The 23,490-nt window shown below is 46.2% G+C and overlaps 1 pseudogene; it reads right to left on the bottom strand.

Moving 5' to 3' along the window:
- Nucleotides 1–20,655: 20,655 nt before the first annotated feature.
- LOC120581683 (uncharacterized) lies at nt 20,656–20,774 on the bottom strand (annotated as a pseudogene).
- Nucleotides 20,775–23,490: the final 2,716 nt, after the last annotated feature.

Genomic DNA, 23,490 nt, shown 5'->3' with positions numbered 1-23,490 from the left:
TTTCTTACAGTTGCATGTGAATCTACAGTTATTCCAATAACTATTTCAATTAAAAAAGAAGAAAGAGGAAGGCTTTGGGCCAAGGGAATCAAAAAATATTGCCCATTTCCTGGATTTAAGAAGACCTAAGGGTACTCTCTCCCAAGTGAATGTCCCTTTCACAGGCATTCAGAAGCAGGAATGGCAGCAAGTGTGGCTCTATCTGGCTCCTCTTGGTACCAGGTTTCAAAGCAAGGTGAGTGGAGTGCAGGAGGAGTTTGAGAAGGTTTCCCGGGCAATTCATATTTATCAATCTTCATTGAAATCCACCAATTTAGTGGAAAAGTCATTTACAGAATTTTGTGTCCAGCATTACTAAAGCCATATCCTATACCAAACAGGTGAAAGAAACATTACAAATTAAGTGAAAGCCATTTATAAACCAAGGTTTCGACAGCAGCTACCCCGGACAGGTGGGTTCTCAATCTTAATAATGATAATAGCTAATTTTAATTGAGCGGTTACTACATGCCAAGCCACTGTGCTGAAGGTTTTAAATACATCATTCCATTTATCTTTACAACAGCCCCACCAAGCTGGAACTGTTCTTATTTCTAGCTACGGATGAGGACACTTGGGGCCTGCAGAGGTTAAGATGTTAGCCTGAGGTCACACAGGGTGAGGCAGTGGAGCAGATTCACTACCTGCTCTGTTTTCATAACCACTGTACTGACTGCTTCTTGGTTCTCAGCCATGAAAAGAGGAGATTGAGTCAAGGGCTTAGATTCTGCATGGCTCCAATTAGCTAATTCTGACCTGAACTTAACACAGAGCAGTAAAGAAATAATTCAAGAACTGCCAATCTTGCCCTACCGGGGGTGAAAAAAAGCCTGGGCAGGCTGAGGGACAGAGAAGGTAACTGAATGATTTTTCACCTCAAAGGGATGTGACTTACCTTAGGACTTCCCATTATATCCTAATTGAATGTGAAAAATAAGCCCTTTCTTTCCGATTGCGTTTGGGTTTCTAAAGAGTCCTGTTGGTTGGATCTGTATTATGACCTGTCTCTTTTGATTACATAAAATGCAGGCAGGGGGATAGATAAAATGTCCGTGTGCTGGCTCATTCAAGTTCACATAAAGCCCATGTAGAAAACTGTAGAAAGGAAACCAGGACAGGATACACTAAAAGCCAAAGTGGAAGGGAGATACCAAGATCCAGTGTGAGAGGAGAGGACACAGTAGCACAAACACAGAAAGCACTGGTAAGGTTTCTCTTCTGCATCTCGTAGTTCCTCAGAATTTAAGGATACCTTTTTGAGTGGTTCTTGGTTATATATCTTAAGGGTTGGCATGGCTTCAAAAGGGGTCCCCTAAAATGGAATTGGGATCAGGGAACATTGCCACCTAGAGTAGGCAGACCCATCACCTGTCAGTGGCCATTTAAAATCCCCTTTGGCTCGCAGTCCTTTTCTGGCTCACTTCCCCCTGGAGAGACTGAACAGCAGAATGTTTCTGAGGGAGGGTGAGCTCTGCAGCCAGACAACCTCAGTTCACATCCCAGGTCCACCTCTGGGTTGCACGACCTGGCGAGTTGTTCAGCTCCCTGTACCCCCGTTTCGTGGTCTTTCACTGCCTCACAGAGTTGGTGTGCACGTGTGTGGCACAGTGCTTGGTTGTCATTGCCACTCCATAAATGTGAGCTCTGAGATTATGACTCTTAACACGTCAGGGTATTACAAGGCCCAAAAAGCTTCCTGATAATCTTCAAGCTGGATTCGTTTCTGTCTTCATGGTGAGGCTGCGGTACTTCATGGAGCCTGAGGGTAGAGAAACTGGGCTTCTTGCTTTAGTCCTTTAGTTTTTCTTTTTGGGTCTCAGTTTCCTCACCCATAAGATGGGAATATTAACATCTGCCTCTATTTGCCTTGTGACATCTTGTTCATCTCTTAAGATAATTTATAAGATAGCACTTTAAGAAGAATAGGCACCATAAGGCATAGAATATCAAATGATATTCTTGAGTAAATGACTACCATTCTGAGACTATTTCCTCAGACTGTAGAATGTAAATAGTAATACCTACCTCCCAGGGTGATGGTAAGGTGATAAAGCCCTTGGAACACAATACCAGTCCAAAATCTGCTCCCCACCTACGCCCCTCCCCTTGGTGTCCCCATCTCTGGTTATGCTTCCTAGTTAAGGAATCCTGAATTTCTGGTTTTCTAGTGTGAGAGATGTGGCAGGGAGATGAAGAGTGTGGTTGTGCCTTGAAGTGAGCTGTGACCAAGCTTTATTCTGGCCACCCCAACCAGTTCAAACCTGCTGGATTCTGCTTATTTCCTGGAATCTCAGCTGCTGGTAGAACTTCAGTTTCCTGCCCCACACCCATCCACTTTGTGAATAGGGTTTTGCTTGGAGATTTAATGTAGGGAATGGTAGGAAGACATCTAGGACCTTGCACAAAGCATTTGGTGACCAAATGATATTCCTCTGAACACCAGGCTTCTCTTAAGGCTCTTTCTTGCTACGTCCCTCAACCCGTTGAAGATACAATTACTCACATTTCTATTTCCCAGTGTCCATAATACATCAGTTTGTGCAAAGACAAATCATCAAGATGGTCAAAATAGCCAACTTCTGGCCCATCTTTGCCGATGCAGGCAAAGTCAGATGGTGTCTAATGGTGACTTGTACCACCTTCCATTTGTAAAGAACATTCATATATGTATTTCACCCTCATTATAAGATGGGACACCTGAGGTCTGAGGAGTCCAGAGGAGTGTTCAGATTCACTCAGCTTGTAAGTGGCTCTGTTGAAATGTGTTCCTGTGGGCTTTTTAGGGGGGACCCATTCAACTTTCTCAAGAGAGTGGAATCTCACACAGCCTAATGAAACCTTCGTCCTAGAGGATCAGGCCAGTACCTCTTTGCTGATAGAAGAATATTTTGATATGTGAGGGTTTTCCTGATCCCTTTGCCACCCCCAAGGTGGGTTCTGCCTTCTCTGTGCAGATGAGAGGCTGACCCTGGTATGAATCATGGTGGCCTTTACTGGTTGAAGGGCATCAGGGGCTACAGCTCTGGAGGGCCTCCCCGCCCATGCCTCCACCTCAGCTGCCTGCAGCGCAGTGTCAAAGCCACAGGCTATGGGGTCAAATTGATCTGGGTTTAAATTCTGTCTAAGCTATGTCCAGCTGTGTTACCTTGGGCAAATACCCTACAAGCCCAAATTTCTTGCCTGTGAAATGGAATAAAATAAGCACATTCCTTATAGTGTTGGTTAAAACTTACCCAGGGCCTTGTGTGATTGTAACAGTTGCATGTCCTTCATGGCCTCAAATGCGCTTATGAGCCTTTAGCATAGTCTGCAGCCCATACGAAGGATTCAGTAAATGGTCAGTAGAGAGAACCCCAGCTTTGCTCACTGGTCCCCTTAGAAGTCCCATAGCTCAAGCCTTTACTTGAGCTTCATCTCTAGCTCAAGTCAGGGAGAGTCAGGGTAGGTGTTATTACCACCTTTGTACAAATGGGGAAACTGAGGCTCAGAGAGGGGCCAGGACTTGCTATGTTCACCTTGTAGTTAGTGACAGAAGCAAACAATGATCTCTAGACTCTCAGTGCTGAGCATCTCAAGGTACCCTCTCTGGGCCTCATCACCTGGGGACTATGAGTGGCAACACCTCTACAGCTTCCCTGAGGGAGCAGCCTTCCCCAGTCCCTTACACAGCTTTCTGAACCCCGGCTCAATGCCAGCCTCCTCCAGAAAGCCTTCCCTGCCATGTTCTTTTCTATAGCAGTTTTTCTTTCATATGCACATTCACCCCAAATTTAATCATATAGAATATAGTTTTAGTTTTGTGTTTTTTATATTACCAAACATTGTAAATATATTTGTGGCTCATTAAATACTTTTAACCTTATTTATTAGTTTCATAATCTTTTAAGGAAGCTCCATAATTTATTTGATGACTCTCCTATCATTAGATACTTGGGCTTTTTCCAGTTATTTTTATAGTACTAAAAGACTATGTACAAGTTCTAAACTAGAGATAATCATAGTACTTGGATCATGGGTCACTGTGAGGATTTAATTAATAAATTAATAAAGGAATAGTACTTAGGAAATGAAACAAATACTATGTATGTGTTAGCTAATGTTCTGTTATCTATTATTTTGATAATGCTATAGTTGATACCATTCTATACACATCTTTGAATATGTAAGCAAATATTTCTAGAAGTTATATCATTAGATCTGTTAAGGCTGGCATAGGTGTGCCCTGCAGTTGACAGATCAAGGGGGTGGGGAGGGTGTAGGGTGGGAGCAAGATTGAGTCTGAAGCTTTGGCTGGAAACCTTTGTCATGCCTGAGGACATTTGTGTAACCAGTTTATCCACTTGAGGGCTGAAAACCAGAAGAGGGAGTATAAAAACTTTAGAGAGGGCCTCAGAAAGCATTTGCCAGCCCAGCCAGACAGAGCAGTTTGTCCTCCAGCTCCAAGTAGGTAAGTAAATGTTTTTCTGTTCTCTTTCTTGGTTCCTGCTTGACTATGGACTTCGGGCCTTGGATGCAAGGTTGCTGAGGTGAAATTAGATGGGACCACTGAGTCTTAAATTGCCAGAGATCTACAATATTAAGCTGTCACTTAAGGTCAGCACTAGGTAGAATAGCAGGGAGGATTAAGAGCTGCCTTTGTGGTCTGCCTGCTCCCAAATGTCTCTCTTCTGTCAACTGTTTTCCTTCATGGAGTAGTGACTTTGTGACTTAAAAGTAATTTGTCTTTAGGATGCCCCTTGTATATACAAATACCCAAGAAAGATATGCATTTCATAGAATGATAGAATCATCGAATTTCAGAGATGAAAAAGAACAAATTCCATCCAGTATTCTAGAGGAGAAATCTCAAACATTCATTTGTACATCAGAATCACCTGGGGGCTTGTTACAAAGGTAGATTCCTGGCCCCACAGAGTCAGATTCAGTGGGTCCTGAGTGGGTCCCAGGAATCTGCCCCTTTAAAGAATCTTCCCAGGTTATTCACGATGATGTAGGTGGGCTACGCTTTGAGGAACTCTGTTTTATTATATCCCTAGCAGGTTGGTTGCCTCCAGTGAAAGGAAGCTCACTACTTCAGCAAACATTCTATTCCATTTTAGAACAGCTCTAAGAAAGTTCTGCCTTTTATGGAGCTGGAATCTGCCTCAGTATAAATTTCACCCACTTACTAATTCTATCCACTAAGCCCACACAGAGAAAATCCAATTCCTCCAGGTTCAATGGGCAAGGGAATGGAGTGGTAGGCCCCAGTGAAACAACATGTCCAGGGCTGTGGATCGCCAGAGGCTGTTTCCTGGGCTGGAGGCACCTCCCTGTGGGGGGCTCTGAGGATGGAAGCCAGTTAGGCTTATGGGCTCTTTGAGGCCAAGGCCTTGCTGAGGGAGATAGAATAGGGAACAAGGAGGGTCTATAGACTGTCAAAGGGTCCTCATTCTGCAGACTTCCCTGGGTCCTTGGCTTACCTATCTTCTTTTGCCAGGAGATATCTGAGGTTTTAGCTAAAGGGAACACTGTGAGCACTGACTCCCTGTGGGTTCTTATGAAATTCACCTTTCTGGGCCTGTTTCCTCATCTGTCCAATGGGCTAACGGTGTGAACCTCAGAGGGCTGATGTGCTTATCACAGAAGATAATGTCTACAAACAGACTTTGAAACTAACATGCCAGGAGGATGCCAGCTGCTGTTATTTTATTCTTAGGTTGGTGTGCACAGAAGATAGCTTCTGTCGAGATGGATTCTATCCTAAAGTGTGAGTTCCTGGGTTTCTGCTTACAATAGATTTTTTTCTCTGTATCCTGGGCATGTCCTTCAGGGGGATGTGACTTGGGGCATGGTGGGAGAAGGGGCCAGCTCAGCAGGAAACTCTCCTCAGAGTCACCAGAGAGCTGATCAGGATTTACAGGGAAAAAAATGTTTATCAGGAAGTTTGGAGCCACGGATCAACAATACAGGGGTCAGAAGCCATATCAGCTGTGAGCCACTCACATCTGTAAGTTGTTAAAGTTTGCCCGGATGAGCTCAGGCATGTCATGTGCACATAGATCACACATGGTCATTTAGATGTCATAATGTATGCCAGGCTTCCCGGATCCCTTCTCGCAGCCCACAGGAGTCTCCAAGGCTGACCCCAGCATGTGCAGTGCTTAGCAGAGGCTGTAGGGATTCCTGGACTTAACTATAAGGCCACCACTCAATGTCGATGGGGAAGCGAGGATGTTTCCTCAACAATAGTCATGCCCTACTTGTGTGGGGAAGGATCCTGGACAGGAGGAAACAATCCAAGATCCATCCCACCATGACACCAATTTTCTTGTATGTTTTTAGAGATGTCACTTGCCTTCTCTGGCCTCAGTTTCCCTTTATGTAAAATGGGTCCACAATTCCTTTCATACCCACTTCTGAAAATGGCAGTGGTACTTAAATGGAATAATAAATGTGAAAGCTGAAAACAAAAAAACAAAACAAAACAAAACACCCAACTATGCACGTGCAAGAGGAGGAGGGGAAAAGAGAGTCACTCCCTTGCATGTCCCTGGGAGGAAGCAGACCCTGACAGTTTCAGTTCACACTGTCAAGCCCGCTTTTTCTCGACCACCCACTCTAGGGTTTGGCAAAGATAATGACAAAGAGAAGGAGCAGAAAGAGAAGGGGAGGCTGAAGAGTACACCGTGTGAGGAACAGCAAAAGGCGGAGCACATGGTGAGGCTCTTGTACCCCTGCTGGGTCAGAATAGGAGGGAAGCGAGGCTTGTCCGGCTCATAGACACCAGCTCATACAGAGATGCTTTCCGGGGTAGCTGTGCTGTCTAGGTTTGAGAACAGGCAGTTGTTCTAGGCTAAGGAGGAGCTGGCTCTTCTCAGGGATAAGAGGACCAGGGGATAAAACTGTTGGCTAACTGTGAAGTGACTTTGTGAATGGACAAGTCAATGTTAAATGGCCCTGAGTGGATTCAAAACCCACTTATATAAATTATTGAGTAGGGCCTTAGAGGCCTGGGGAAAGGGACTGTGGGTTTCATAGGGTGGTGATGATTTAGAAGATACTCTTTCTGTCCTCAGATCCTGCTTCAGCCTCACCTTAGCTGGTCGGGGAAGTGGTCCCAGCTCCATCTAAGAGTTCTTTGTCTAAGTCCTTTGTCTAGTGCAGTTGCATTCCCAAATAACCTTCTCATTTAGCCCTGAAAATTTACCTTCCAAACTTACCTGTGCAGCTTGTGAAGTAGCACATGAGTCAGTGTAGCTGCCTTATGCCTCAGGCAGCTCCTGTGGAAGTCATAAAGTAGAAACAGATAGATGCCACCCATCATTTTTCTTTGGTTGCTTCTTCCTCCTCTGTCCTCCGCTTGTAGCGTCTCAGTGCCCAGGGGTGCTCTCCCTCCCTCTTCCTTCACCACAGTCTCTGGAAAGAATCTGATAGCCGTCATTTATAGTTTAAGGTCATAGCCTTCAAGAAGCTAGTGTTAGAATTCGAACTAAAACCTATGTCTCTTCATTGCAGTGTCCTCTTCACTGGTCTTTACCGCCCCAGGTTCTACTACTTCTTCCCTATCATTGCTGCTTAGCACACCAGCCCGTAACGACTCATCTTGTTTGGCACCCTGGGCCTATTCCACCCCAGATGAGGGTCTGGAGGAGAGGGGAGGCCCTCTGAGTGCAGTGAGGGCACAAGGTGCTGTGGGAGAACCCGGCTCAGCCCCAAGACTTCCACACTGGCGTTGTGTCTCCCGAGCAGGAGGACAGAGGCAGCGAGAGTGACGGCGGCGGCAGTGACAGCAGTGAGGAGACCGCGTGCGTGCTGGTGAGAGGCGCCAGCCTGTGGGCTCGCACTCGCAGCACACTGAAGCACCAGGGAAACCCAGTCCCGAAAGGGGAAGGGACTTGCCAGAGGTTACCCCACGAGTCAGAGCAGAGTGGTGGTGATCTTAGTGCTGCTAAATCCCAGGGCAGAAGCAAAACTCATCAGGGAGGCTCTGGCTGAAGGGCTCATGTCACCCAGGGTGACACTGGAAGGAGTGCCCAGTGTCAGACAGCTGTCAGAGCAGAGCCAGACCTCTGACCAGGGTTTCTTGACTCCTAGCACAGTGCTCCTTCCACTGCCCTAAGCAGGCTGGGTTTCTGGCCTTGACCTGGACATTTTAGAGGAGACAAGGGGAAAAAGTGCCATCTCTGTCCCCGAAAAGAAACTTTGGGTCTCTGGAGCAACATCTGTACCTGTGAAACCGACACCATAGAATCCTGTGCTGGAATTCAGTGATTGGTGCGGGCTCTGGGAAGAGAAAATTGTCCACTGGGTACTGAGAAGTCTGTAGGAAAAGGTCAGAGGCACGAAGGGATGAGGAGGTTGCGCCTGTAGTGGAGAGGGAGATGGAAACAGCAGAGAATGGCAGGTGAACTCTGGAGGAATTCAGGGTGCGAAGTAGAGTATGAGGTCAGGGCTCGGGAGCCCCATGACCTCCCCGGGGGCTACCGTGTGCTTTGGCTATGCAGCCCCTTCCACTTCCCTTGGCAAGGCTTGACTTTTCTTCTCCTTGTCACACAGAACCAGGAGATGATCACGAAGAAAAAGAAGAAAAGCTTCAATTAATTGCAGGAATCAGCTGCCATGGGAGCCCAGGAGGAAGAGCAGGAAAGGGAGAGCGAGTGAAGAAAGAATGTCACACAATGAAATATCCACTTTAACACAAGTCAAACCTATTGCGTTCATCTTTGCTTTATTGTTCCATTTAGATCATTTTTAACATAGTGTCCTAGCAACAACAAAACCCTAGTATTTATTGAGCCTCTGCTATATCACAGTCATGGTGCTCAGGGCTGTTCTCAGTGATTTAATATACCCCCTAAGCAACCCAATAGGTTCGTAGTATCATTCTAATTTACAGATGAGAAACCGGTCTTGACGGCTAAAGAGGCTTGCCCAAAGTCAAGATCAACATGGCTTTGGGGTGGGTGGTTAGGTGCAGGAGGGTTTCAAATACTATTTGCCTACCCACACATAAACCACATGAAAGTCCTGAGCCCATCTACTTAAAGTGCACACTGTAGCACCCTCAGGGCCCTCCCCAGCCCCCATCAACTTAACACAGAGGAGGTATCTCAACTAGATTAGGGCATCGTGGGAGGAGCTCAGCTTGCCAGAATCCCTTGGCATGAGCAGAGAGGAGAGTGGGGTAGGATACTTGCTGGCCCCATAGGATGCAACCCCCTGGCGATGGGAGTTGGATCCAAGCCCTGCTACTGAGCAGGTAAGAGACTTGAGCAAGTCTCTCACCACCTTCGTGGTTTACTTTCTGCACTTGTAGTTCTTAACTGCTTAATCCACAAGTAAAATTGTTTAGGTTTCAGGGTGTTTGGCTCCATCTTCTGGTCAGTCTTGATCACTGCACTGAGAGCTCAAGACCCAAGCAGGGAACAATTTCAGCCTCTTCCTGGAGCTGCTTCTCTGGGCCTCATTTAAACTAGAGGCCATGGATCTTATGTCCAGATCAAGGAAGCAGGGACAGGAGTGCAAACTTCTCCTCCTCCACCTCTCCCATTACACCGGCTGGATTCTAGGTCAGTGGGAGTGCTTCCAAGTGTCGGGGCTGAACCGAGTTCTCCCACAGCAACTCGTGCCCTCACTGCACTCAGAGGGCTCTCTTGAACTTGTACTCACTCACCTCCCAGAAATAAGTAGGATCTGGACAGGAGAAACAAGTTCAAGCCTAGACTCTGCTAGGAAGCCCCAGGTTCTGAAGCCAGAAGATTAGAAGAATGGCTACCTCGTGTCCTCCCCACTCAGGGCTGGAACATAAAGTACCGCCTCCTCATTGATGCCTTTCATAGTACTTCAACTCCACCGATGTCCCTCCTGTTGAGGAGCAGCCAGAGAAAGATGGGCTACAGAGAGAAACAGACCAGATGTGGGAGACTGTACAACGAAAAAGAGAGGTGAAAGAGATTGGAATTAAGATCAGAGAGGGATTAAGATATGCAAAGAGCTGGAGAGAGAGAGCTATAAACACACAGAGAGGGAGAAAATGGAATAGAGTGGGGGAGGGGAAAGAGAGAGAGAGAGAGAGAGAGAGAGAGAGAGACAGAGATATAGAGATTGATTGATTCAGAGAGACAAATGATAAAAGAGAAAAAGACAGAGGCCCTGTCCTGGTACTTAGTCTTTTTTCAGTTTTTCCCTAGGTCTACCTGGCCTCCCTGCCCTTGCTTTCCCTGAAATACCCTGGAATCTTCCCTCAACCACCTTTACACTTGAGAAAGCTTCAGTGGGTTTCTGCCTCTTGCAAAGATGTGACTGCCAACCAACCTGGCCTTAGAAGGGTTTGGGAAAGGGCCGTGGACACTCACAGATCTGTCCAGGAGCAAATGCTGCAAGCCGAGGAAGCCAACACTCCATTCTGCTCAGCAGACCATCTGTCACTTCTTACCTCTGGGACCCAGAGATGACTCTATTCCTTGGAAAACATCAACAGAGCCGCCAACTCCCAGTGGTTGGCTGGTGTCTTGTCAGTGGCAGTCTTCCTGCTCAGGCTGTGCCCACTGGCACTGCCAGGATGACGTTCACATGATGCTCTTCCCTTCCGGGTGCTGTCCCTCCTGTCTCTGCTCAGGCCAAGCCCCGCTCACCTATCCACTCCTCCAGGAAGCCTTTCTAATGCCCCTGCAGCACACATGAATCCTTCCCTTTCTGAACTTCCCTAGTACCTATTGTCTCTGTTGTCCTTCGGTGTATTTTGCTCCATAATTATGTCATATAAAGGGCTATTATACTAAGTTATAAGCCATCATGATTACTGGGTGAGTGAAAAGAAATCACTCAGTTCCTATTGTTTCAGATAATAAGAGCTATTTATAATATAGAATGCTGTGGATTTTCCAGGTTCTATTCTAAGTACTTGCTATCTAGCAACTGATGTGATTTTTGTGACCATTTACAGAACACCTGGGGCACAAAACAGTCAAGTCACTTGCTAAAGTTCATAACTGTTATCAGTGACAGAGGACAAAGGAGATTTCGTGGGAAATTCCTCCCCCTTTGCACTTTGCTGGCCAATACCTAAAAGTCCACTGTTGGAACTTTGTCCTTTTATCTTAAGGCTGTAATTTCTATAATACAGATTTTTTTTTTTTTTTTCCCAGCCGGGAGAATGAAGGAGGCACTCCCATACCATTATAAGGGCCTCGCTGAGAGTCGGAGCATTCCATTTTCTGTGCCACCTTCACTTCTTGGCGTTCTGTAATGCGTTTTGCTGCGGAAAATCAAAGCGTGACCAGTACTAGATTGAAAGCTATTGTTATCTTTGCGGGTTGCCGGGCATGCTGGGGTTCCGTGCCTTGTGGGAAAAATGTGTTATTACTTCAAACAAATTCCCCCAGAATGCTCTATTCACCATAGATCTGTCTGCGGATTAGACTCGCTGGAATTTCTTTGGCTACTGAACCACTGGCTAGCAGTGCTTTCCCTGATGCTGTGTTCAGTGTCCTGGACACAGAACTACTGCTCTTTGTTTGCATTTGATGGCTTACCTGCCAAGTGGTTTCTAGGGTCAACAAGGCAGATAGACCCAAACTACCCATGTTTTTCCTTCCTCTTGGACTTCATGATGCCCTGTCACTAACCAGCTGCATTTACAGGGTCAAGACCATGGAGCAGTGGGCTCTTGTCCTAGGTCCTGCTTGACCTTGCTTGCTAGCTCACCTACCTACCCACTCACTCACTCACTCACTCACTCATTCAAACACCCCTTGCTTTAGAAAATGTTTTTAGTATCTCTCAGGTGCTAGGCTCTGGAGGAGTCCCTGAGGAAATCAGAACCTGCTTCCTTCCTGGGGTCTTGTTTGGATGGATCAGATGGACAGACACGGTGGGGGATGAAGCAATGGGTTGTAGGACTGCAGAGAAGGGAGAACTCGCTTTCAGGTTGGGGTGGTGGGGAGACCATCTTGGGAAGGTGCTCTCAGAGCTGGGCCTGGAAAGGTGGCAAGAGGTGACAGAACTCTTGGGGGCGGCAGCAGCAGCAGCAGCAGGTAAGCCCCTGACAGGTGCCCTGACCCCCTTCGCCCCTCTCTGGCTGTAGAAAGTGGTAGAGCCCAAAGCAACTTATGAGATGGGGCTCCAGGCCCAGGATGTGCCCATCCCATTGACCATCAGGATCCTAGGGTAGAATATGCCCTTCTGGGCTCTCCTCCTCCATGACTAACCCTCAGCAAGCTTGGGAGGAAGGAAGCATTTCTGTTGAACAGGGGTCATGTTCGTCTTGTTCTTACTCTAACCCCAACACCTGCAGAGGGGCCCACAGACCTTCACTGAGCAAGTGGATGTCCATTCCTTTCTCTGAGCCCTTTTACCATCTTCCCCCACCTCCTTTCTGTTTATCCAGAGGCTCATTTTGACACCTACCCAAGAGCCCTGGAACGTCAGAGTTGACTGAGCGTTAAGAGGGTGTACTGACATCCAGAATAATGGCAGGGCAGGCTCTGTGACAATGGGCCAGGCCAGGAGTGGAGGGAGCTTTCTATGTAAACATATTCTAAGTGACATCGTAAGTAATAGTTGTGTACTAGGAAGCACAAATTCCAGAATCCAGCTTGCTTCAGGTCCCAGTCCCACTCTGGACTGTGTGAGCTTTGTTGGGGTTTACTCAGACTTTGATTCTTTCTGTGTAGAATGACGATCCTATCCATCTGAGATTATCATATTAATTGAGGCAAGGCTTGTCAAAATTCTGTGCTAGTTAACCAGCGGCTGTCACACAAGAAAAAAGGACTATCCCGTGGTGTTCTGGACCCTGGGTCCCTTTGACCATAGGTTCTCATGGGGTTTTAGTTTTCTTCTTACTTCCACATCTTTTCATGTTGCTCTGAAACCTGCTCCCCCCGTAACACTTCCGCCTCTTCCCACTGCATTTCAGTATCCGCCCCACCCCCCACAGCCTTTCTCTTCAGTACGACAGCCTTTCTGATAAGCTTAAGTGCATTGCGTTGGTGATCTGAGACATGGTTTTCACATCTATAAGATGGCCATATTGTTGGTTCCTGCCCCATAGGGAGGTTTGGAGGGTAAATAAGAGAACGTATGCACAGATATATAATGTATGTGTACACAATACATACCATACAGGTGTATGCATTCCATAGCATGGTGCCTGGCGCTCATGCTCATTGAACGGCTGGCATTTCTGACCCCAGTGCCCTACTCCAAGCTGAGGTGATGTTATTTCTCACTAGGCAGGAGTCTTCCTGGAGCCGATGAGAATTGAGTTGAGCTTTGAAGAAACGAAAATTTTCACAAATATGCAAGTGAGCATGATATTGGATGGAGTGGAGGGAAATTTGAAACAGAGAAACAAGTGGGAAGTCTGGAGGTTTGCTCCAGGGACAGGAGGAGGCTATCTTAGCTTGGGCTGCTGGTTCACTAAGGGAACCAGAGCGGGTGGGGGTGGGGTCTTCTGGTTCAATCTTTCATCTATACTGAGAATAAAAATGTGTGACTTGGTGGTAATAAGAGAGCCTAGTCTGAGGCTCAATTCTGCTGTGTGTTCTTGCATAAATTACATGTCGTCTCTGATCTGGGTTTTTCCACTATGTGACGGAAATAGTACTGTAGTTTCATCTTATTGGCGGTTTTCTGCAGTTTCAGATACCCATAGTCAACCTCGGTTGGAAAATATTAAATGGAATCGTTTATTCCAAAAATAAACATAAGTTTTAAATTGCCTGACATTCTGAGTGGCATGATGAAATCTCGCACCATCTCGCGTGAATCGTCCCTTTACCCAGCGTCTGCGCACTCTATGTGTTCCCCGCGACCATTAGTGACGTAGTAGCCATCTTGGTTATCAGATCGACTGTCGTGGTATGGTTTGCAGTGCTTGTGTTCAAGTCACCTTCATTTTACTTCGTAATGGCCTCCGAGTGGAAGAATAGTGATGCTGGCAGTTTGCACGTGCCAAAGAGAAGCCATAAAGCTCTTCTTTTAAGTGAAAAGGTGAGTACAGCACAATAAGATATTTTGTGCGTGAGATCACATTCACGTAACTTTTATTATAGTATATTGTTATAGTTATTCCATTTAATTATTGGTTATTGTTGTTAGTCTCTTACTGTGCCTAATTCATAAATTAAAGTTTATCCTAAGTGTGTACATATAGTACATATAGGGTTCGCTACTGTTGGTAGTTTCAGGCATACATGAAGGATCTTGGGCCATATCGCCCATGAATAAGGGGACAACTACTGTAATCTTTTTCCTGGCTACTGAGGGAGAGCAGAATTTGCCACCCTAACATGTGTCACTTTGGCATATTGATTATCTTAAAGTTATTTGAGAAACAACCAGCATAAGGACACTGTGACTTCTTTTGTGCCCCTCAAAGCAGCAAATAAGTCTCCCATGTGAAAAGCACCCTCCCTGTATCAGAAGGAAGGCAGGCATCTTTATCACCAGAGATAGGAAATTTAAAAATACTTATTACTTCCTCACTCATTTACTACCCCAAGTCCATACTTCTTTGTCTTGTCAATTCTTCATAAATTTACGGTTTGTTTGTCTAAAAGGTATAAAAGCTGCCTGCTTTGGTCACTTTTTTTGAGTCTTCCCTTTTTCATGGGGCTTCCATATGTATGAAATTAATTTTTCTCGTGTTAATTTGTCTTTCATCAACTAAATTGTTAGACCAACCAAAGAACCTAGGAAGGAGGAAGTGAAAAGCTTTCCTCCCAGCTACCCTGTAATTGGCATGAGGATTTAGTGAGCCTTGGACTGAGGAGTCAGTAAGAGATTCTGGGAAACAGGCTCCCTTCTCTCTGGGCCTTGAGTTTACTGTCTGAAAAATAGAGACCCCACCCATTTCCAGAGTTCAGGGAGGCTGTGTCAGGATGTCAGAACCCAGGAGGGGGAAGAGGAAGGTGACCTGGGAGGGCCCTAGGGAAATGGAGGGGCTGCTGCTTCCGGCACAACCAGGAGTCCTTTTCCCACTGGCTTTTCAGAAGGGATCAGCCCGTAGTGGTGGCTGCTGGGGGGTCCCACAGCTAGAATTCTCTCTCCTCCCTTTTTCTGGTTAGGATAGGTTACAGAGCTCACAGATGATAAGCTTCTCCTGGGGTTGAGTGCTGGGCTCATCCGGCCCTGCCCACATAGCCCCTAGGCATCCTAGCCTTTCCTGGAAGGGACTGAAGGAGCCCCCTCATCTAAATCCCAGGGGTGTGATGTGCAGGGGAAATCCATAAGGAAAAGTAACCTTTATGGAGTCCATAACTATGTCAGGTACTTTAAATGGATTATATACTGAGAAAGACATTATTATCCCCATTTCATAGAAAAGAAAACTGAGGCCCGGGAAGGTTAAACAATTTATCCAAAGTCTCACAGTTAGTAAGCAGAAAAGCTGGGACTTGAACTTAGGTCGCATAGCTCCAGAGCCCAAATTCTTTCTAAAGAATTCTTTCTAATTCTTTCACCCCAACTTTTCTAATGAAGCCATCGTCACGCTTCCCCACCCACATCTGTAAGGCTTCTACCGCCCGCCACCCTTCCCGGAATTAAGTTTGTTCTAAATCCCCAGCCAGTAGGAAAGGTATCTTTTCTTGCAAAGCTCATTTCATGCCAGCAGGTGGCAGTGCTGGACAAATTATGTAGGTAAGGAAATAGGCTGCTAATTGGAGGACTACAATCTTTTGTTTTCCTCAGCCTGTTTTACAGCCTTTTTCTCTCCCACTTTCTAGGCATGCTAGGCTGTTAATTTGCATTTGCTGAGCTGGTGCTGTTTGGTACCTCACCATCTTCCAAGTTGGGACACCCCAGGAATTCCAAATCCCTTAGAACCATCATCCCATCATTGTAGACTTGAAAGCCAGCTGCCGCTGTAGTTTTTATTTGGCAGGTATATGCTTGGCGTCCTTAAGTGCTTTTTGCGCATTATCTTGTTTCATCCTTCCCACCCCACCACCCCACCAAAAAAACAAAACAAAACAACCCTTTGAAATAAGTGCTATCATTTCACCTATTTGTTCAGAAGGGGGAATTGGAACTCCAGGAGGCTAAGTCACTTAGCAGAGGGCAAGGAGCTGGTTAAGTTAAGTCCAGGCTTGGACCTAGAAGTTTTTGGCCTCAGGGCTGTGCACATAACCATTATGCTCACATTTATATAGATGGGGAAACTGATGCCTGGAGAAAGAGGGGATTTACTCCTGGGAATTAGAGGCAGTGCTGGGACAAGAATCTAGGCCTTCTCAAAATTCTGGGCCTTTCCTGACCCTTGCCCTCATGTAGCTGTGGATGAGGGTTCCTAACCCTTACCCCTCTCTAGGCACCAGGTAATTGGCAGGTGCTGTGCCCAGAGCCAGGCTGAGGTGGCTGAGAGGGTGGCATCATGGGTCAGGGAACTTGTCAGTCCTGTCACCATGTGTCCCCAGCTTCTAGTGTGATCTGGCATAGAGTTGGTGCTCAATTAATATTGATGGAGGGAATGGACAGTCCTCTCTGATTCTCTTTCCTGGCTGCTCAGCTAGGGGCTATTCTGCAGTTTTGGGGACCTCCAGCCTTGCTGCGAGCGTACAGTCTGTTTCTCAGCACAGACTGTCTCCTTGTCCTTCAGCTTCCCAGATGGTTCCTGGGATCTGTCCTGCCTCTACTCCAGATGGAAAGACCCTAGGGGCCAATCTCTTCTTTTCCCGGCTATACTTCATGGTGTCTAGCACAAAGCTGAGCATAAAGTAAGCTGTATGCGAAAACAACAGCCTACTGTTTTATCCAAGCAGTGCATATTTATTGTTGCAAAATAGAAAATAAACCAAAGGAAGAAAATTAAAATCACCCCCCTGATAATAGGATCTTTTGCTTCAAAGATATTTTAATGGAACTGAGTTTTTCCCTTTCTCTTTTTATTATGCCAGAAATACATATTTATTGTACAAATGTAAAAAATACAGATAAGCAAAAAACATTTTAGTTCACTGGAAATACCACTTTGTAAGCCTGTCATTAATCCCACTGACAATGACCAGGGTAATAACCACCTCTATATATTGAAGACCTGCTATGTACTAACTGCATTAAGAATTTTTAAAGAACTTTATTGAGGTATAGTTTATGTATCATAAAATTCGCTCATTCTAATTAATGAATCATTTTAATGCAAAGATTTTTAGTAAATTTACTGAATTGTACAACCATCAGCTTAGTTCAGTTTTAGAATATCGCCACTGCCCTTGTAAAAGCCCTCAGGCCTGATTGCAGCTGAACACATTTCCAACCCTCAGCCTCCGACAACCACTAATCCATTTGCTGTCGAAAGTTTTGCCTTTTCTGGACATTTCATGGAAATGTAACAATACACTAGAGGGGTCTTTTGTGTTTAATCCATATGCTGATGATGTCAGGTGCAGCTTCTCATTTACAGATGAGAAAATTGAGATTTTCGTGACTTGCTGGAAGTAGCCACACAGGCAATGAGTGAAGTAGCTTGGATTCAGCTGAGGTCACAAACATCCTTCACCATGTTGTCATTATGATACGGCTTTTCACGTCCTAGCGTTTGCAACTACATGTTCATCTCCATGTTTCTTCTCCCAGGGGATTATACTCTCTGTATTCTCTTGCCACCTTTTTTCCACTTAATGATAGATTATAAGTGTGTTTTCGTATGACTAAATATACAGCTATGATAGCACAGCAGACGAGTTAAGGCTTTGGAGTCTCACTGGCTAGGTTTCAATACCAGTTCTGCCACTTATTAGCCACGTGACTTTGGGAAAGTTACTTAACCACTCTACGCCTTGGTTTCTTTGTAAAAAAGAGATGACAATGCCGGCCTCCCCAGGCTGCTATGAGAATCCAGTGAGCTAATTCGTACAGAGCCCGTGGTACCAGGGCATTGCTCAGTCAGTGCCAGCATGCTTGTCGCGGTTGTCGAACTAATAAACGAACCCCTCCTTTTGCACCTTGATTTCAGTCTGGAAGCCAGCATTGAGAATGGGCATCCCCACACCTGACTGACCCACTGAGGAAGGTCACACTGTCTGCCTGCTGTGTCCTCCACAGCTGGACTCTCAGGCTGTATCTCTGTAGATTAGTGCAGGAAGGGCCTGAGGAGATCAGGAGACTGACAGCCTTATTCTCGCTGTAATTCTGTTCCTGGGGAGTATGGGAACTGGTCCAGAGCTGGGAAAAATGTTGAGCTCAGCCCCAGAGTATGAGGATAAAGGATCCCAGGGTTCACGGGAATGGGCAGAGGTCAGCTCCCTGCCTCGGCCCCCTTGGGTCCAGGCAGCACCTTCCCAAGGCTCCAGCCTGGCTTCTGCTTGCTGGCACTCAGGAGCCAGAACGCTGTTCCAAGGCCATCAGTCAGCCTACAATTAGTGAAATGGAGGCACACATGCTGGTTTGCAGATTGTGGGTGGGAGGACAGGATGTGGTGGGAAATAGCTCACCAACTCCAGGGGCGGGGGTGGCATTTGTCTGTGTTCCCTGGTGATTTGGTGACGGAGGCTGCTGGGCACTCACACAGGGTTGGCAGGCTTTGAAAATCCCGGAGGGAGCCCAGATGCTTTTCTTCTGTTGGGTCAGAGGTGGGGCCACCACTTTGGCTTTTGGGCAGTAGGCTCAGCAAGGCCAGAGCCAAGACACAAATATATCCTGGGAGTGGGACGTGAGCTGAGGACTGGCATGAGAAGGGGCAAGGCCTGAGTTCGGGTGCGAGATGGAGAACTAGGAGACGGGCAAGGGACGTGAGCCCTGGATGGGAGCTCAAGCTCTAGTGGGTGGACCTTGACCACAGGGACTCAGAGGAGAGAGCTGGGCAACTTGTTGGTAGCTCGGGCGGCATATGGAAGGTGATATAAACGACCAAAAGCACTTGCATAGAAATCCAGGTTTCTGGCTTCTCTTGGAAAACTAGATGTTTAGCAACATAGCCTACATTTTTGCAAGGCAGCACCCTGACTTGGGCTGCTACAGTGGCTGCCCCTTTTGTGCAGGACCCCCACTCTTCCCATCGTCATCCAGCCCGGAAGCCCAGTGCCATTGCCGTTCATCTACCTGCACTGGGCCTGTTTCATTCTCTTGAGTTTGTGACCTTTTGGTATGCTGTGCTCAGGACCTGGCTCCTTATTTATTGGGGTCAGGAGACTCCAAGCTGAGACTTGGAGGCCCACCCTTTCCTGATGGCCCCCAGGAGCCCGTCCCTCTAGTGAGCAAGCAGATTCACGGAATGGGGCTTGGTAGGAGGGTGGACAGAGCACAGTAAAACTGCCCTTTGGGGTCTCTTTTAGATTCTCTGAGTGAAGGGAGAAGGCTACTTAGCTGATCCCTGTGTCTGTGCGTCTCCCTCCCCAGGTCCCAGAGAGGCAGCTGGACTCAGTCCTGCTGGGCGAGGAGCAAGGTCTAGAGCTCGCTGGGGGCTGTGTGGCACTTGCTCTCCCTTGGGGCTGTTCTGAGCTTTGGGAGCTTCTTGGGACCTCAGAGAACGCAGAGACCTTTCTATTCTGTTTTAAATACAATTTAATTTTTTCTAATTACAAAAGAAATGCATGATCATTACAGAAACTATGGACAGGAATATGGAAAATATAGTGCCACCAAGGTTATGCTATGAGCCTTTTGGTGTACATGCTTCTGGGTGACTTCTCTGCCCAGGTGCACTCACATGGTGTGACATGGACAGTGGGAGCAGTGGAAGGTGAGGGACACTCTGGTGTTGGATGACCAGGGTTCAAAACATTGTTCTGTTGCTTGTTAGCTGCAGAGAGCTATTTGGTTTTCTTTGCCTCCGTTTCCTGATCTGTGAAATTAGAATAAGGGTATTGCCTTCTTCACTGGATGAGACAGACCATTTCATTTTCTCCTACAGCTGGTGTGGATTTTATTCTACAAATCTGGGCATTAGCTCTTTAAATCAAATATTTTCTCTGTGCATCCACCCTGCCTCACTGGGTGGCTCTCCACACCCACCCCTTGGCTCTCCCTAGGACTTGCCTGGGAACAGCGACAGCCTTGTCTTAGGTCTTTCGCATGTGCCGTGATGTGGGCTCATCGCCAAATGTGTGAGGTCCCTTGATGGTGGGACCGCTGCAGGTTTTGTGCCAGGTTTGGCGATCTTCGGTATCTTTGTTAAGAGGGGGCGAGACAGAGCTGGAACTTATGTGGGGAGCTCTGCCATCATCCCCTGAGAACCGCCGTCTATCTGCCTGTCGTGTGATCAGAAGACGAGGTGGACAAGGAAGGCAGGAGGTGGCGAAGGGACAGGGGTGGTCAAGGAGACAGTTCCTGTAAACCTTTCTCCCACCTCTCTTTTCTCTCACCTCTTTCCCCATCAACAGCTTCTCCCTTTCCTCTGCAAATTGCCCCAATGAATTTAGAATTTAGAACCAAACCCCAGAAGGGAGCTTGCATTGCAAAATAGATCTCCCCTGAGGCCCTTAAGCACAGCGTTGGCTTGTGTGGGCGAGGAAAAATTACAGTGGTTCCCATTGTCCCTGATTCTTCTATACGTTGGCAACAAATAGTAACGAATATCTCAACTTATTATACAGTGACTTTTTTTTTTTTTTTTTTTTAGGTGAGGCAACCTTTGGTTGACCTCACAGGTTGGGAGGACCTTGTCAGCTCTTATTTTTAAAAATTTTTTTATGCCTACAGCACCTGGTCTTCCTAGGTGGTCTCCCATCCAAGTACTAACCAGGCCCGACCCTGCTTAACTTCCGAGATCAGACAGGATTGGGCTTGTTCAGGGTAGCATTACCATAGACTACAGTGACTATGTTTTAAATGTCACAAAGAATTCTTTTAAGGATAACCTTTATTAGCTGCAAGAGATTCCTATATGTTGGTATTTCCAATTTTTTGAATGTTTTACTTTTATATACAACTGTAACGAACATTCTTATACCTAAAATGTGGATGGATCTTTACTATTTTCTTAGAATTTCTAGCAGCAGGATTATTAGGTCAAAGGACCTGGCTTAAAAAATGTATTTTGTTTATTTTTATTTTTTTTATTGTGCTAAGAATAGATAACATGAACCCACCCTCTTCACCAATTTTTAGGTGGCCGTATAGTATTGTTAACCATAAGCACAATGTCATAACGTGGATCTCTAGAACTTATTCATTTTGCATGACTGAAACTTTATACTCATCAAACAGCACTTCCCATGTCCCCCTTTAGCCCCTGGTCTGGCTTGTTTTTAAGATATTTGGTCTTTTTTTGTCTCTAAACTATCATGAAAATTGCAGGTTAATCAGCAATACATGAGAATTGTAATTTCTTCTCACGGATAAGAGGTGACTTTTTGTCTAGCTCGAGGGGCTTCACCAGACTTGGCTTTAGGGATGCAGTGGCATCTTTCTATGAGGCATCCTTAAACCTTCATGGAGTCCAGCAACAAAGTCCCCTGGTCATGTAGCACTTGGTGCCAAATATCCCCTTCCCTGGCTGCCTCCTTGTGCTGTGGCACCTAGAACTCACCTCACCTGGGCTTGGCGATGGGAAACATACACATATTAGGTCCTTAAGACACAGATGCTGCTGGCACAGCCCCAAGATATCTCTCTGGTAAGGCGAGATGCTCTGGAAAGTTGGACACGTATGCATAGGGGTCCGCCTGCATGCATCACGCCACAGGCCTACCTGGGGAGGCTGGAGGGAATGAGTGACAGGCACTGAAGTGGCACAAGCCTTTGGGACATCATAGCTGTGTGGAAAGGGCAGCGCTTATGAGAAGCATAAGTGGGCAGAGGTTGAGTTGGTCATGAGAGGGAAGAAATCTAAGGGTAGAAGCTGGAGGGAGGGGTCCGAGTTGTTTGCTATCATCAAGTCTGAAGTCATAGGTGACATCTCTCAGGGGCTCCTCGTCCTCACTGTTAGTGGGTCCTGGCAGGAAGCTGCTTCGTCTGCTTCATGGCAGGGAAAGGTCATGGTTAAGCTGAAGCCTTAGAGTTCTGATGGCCAGTTTGGGGCATTTTGGGGAGGAGGAGGAGGCTCTCTGGACAAGAGTTGCTCATTTCCTCATTCCTAGAATTAAGTGGCTTTTTCCCTTCCAATATTCTTTTCTCTCTGGTTTCTTCCAAATGCCCATTTGCTAACTGGTATAGGTCTATGATGGAATTTTCATTTGTCTGTGAAACTGATGAGAAAAAAAAAGACTGTGAAGTGAATTTTTAATGAGGCTAGGTTTATTTAATTTTAAGGACGATTCTTTATTCTGAGGCAGTGACCTTCCTTTGGTATTAAAATGTTCTTTCTCCTAAGAAATGATTATGAAAGTAAATGGCATTTTCTTTCGCTCTCCTCACTTGGCAATTTAAAAAGCCGGATGTTCTATACGGGTATCTTTCTGTGCATGCACTACTTCCCCCTCCCCCCTCTTTGTGTTTGGGTGCAAGTTTAGTCAATAAAAATCTAAAAATTTAGAGTTCACTGGTTAAGTCCTCTCAAGGGTGAGCTCATTCCATGGCTTTAGTTCTTATCGGTTTTTATCCAACAAACTCTTCATTCAGCAAATCTCAAGAGCCCACTCTGTGCCAGGACTTGTACCAGGCACTATAGTGGTGAGCCTGCCTGGTGGTGGGATGGGTTGTACTTGGTCAAGCTTCCCAAGGTCTTGACCCTCCTGTGGTAGGCAGAAAATGCCTCCCAAAGGATATCCATTTTCAAATCTCTGGAACCTGCGAATGAACCTTATTGAGCAAATACTATGATTAAGTTAAGGATCTTGAGAGAAGGTATTCATCCTAGGTTATCCTAGGCCCTAAATGCAGTCACATGTATCCTCATAAAAGAGAGGCAGAGTGAGTTATGAGACAGATACACAAAAGAGGAGAAGGCAATGTGAAGATGAGGTATGATTGGAGTGATGTGGCTTCAAGCTCAGAATGCCTGCAGCCACTAGAAGCTGAAAGAGGCAAAGAATAGATTCTTCCTTGAGTGTCTGGAGAAAGTGTGGCTCTGTTAACACCTTGATTTCGGACTTCTGGCCTCCAGAATGGTGAAAGAATAAATTCTTGTTGTTTTCAGCCATCAAGTTTGTGGTAAGTTGTTCTTGCAGGAAACTAATATACCTCCCACTGAGTCAATGAAAGTAGCTAATCCAGGGTGAATTACTAGGCCTCCGTTGTCTTGAAGGAGTCAGGACCATCTATATTGTTTATCATTGCACATCCCGTGTAACGAGGTTTAGCTGAGCCACCCTCGCTCGGACTCCTCCAAACCTTTTTCATCATGGCCTGGACTTCGTGGCCTTGCCTCCTACTCTGCTCCATGTGGCTTCTACCTCACTCATAGCTAGGAACATCAGAGTGTCAGGTATATGCCATAGTTATTTTATTTCTCTAAAACAAGTTGAATCTGCAACGTTTCATTGTTCCGAGTGGTGGGCAGTTTCAGTTTCACTCATCCCTGGGGCTCTTCCTTGCCCAGAGCATGGGGAGATGTCCTGAAGTCTCCTGCACTTAGTGGGCAGCTGG

The sequence above is a fragment of the Pteropus medius genome, unplaced genomic scaffold (genome assembly GCF_902729225.1).
Source record: "Pteropus medius unplaced genomic scaffold, Ma_sr-lr_union100, whole genome shotgun sequence".
NCBI lineage: Eukaryota > Metazoa > Chordata > Mammalia > Chiroptera > Pteropodidae > Pteropus > Pteropus medius.
This window is presented reverse-complemented; position numbering and strand designations above follow the sequence as displayed.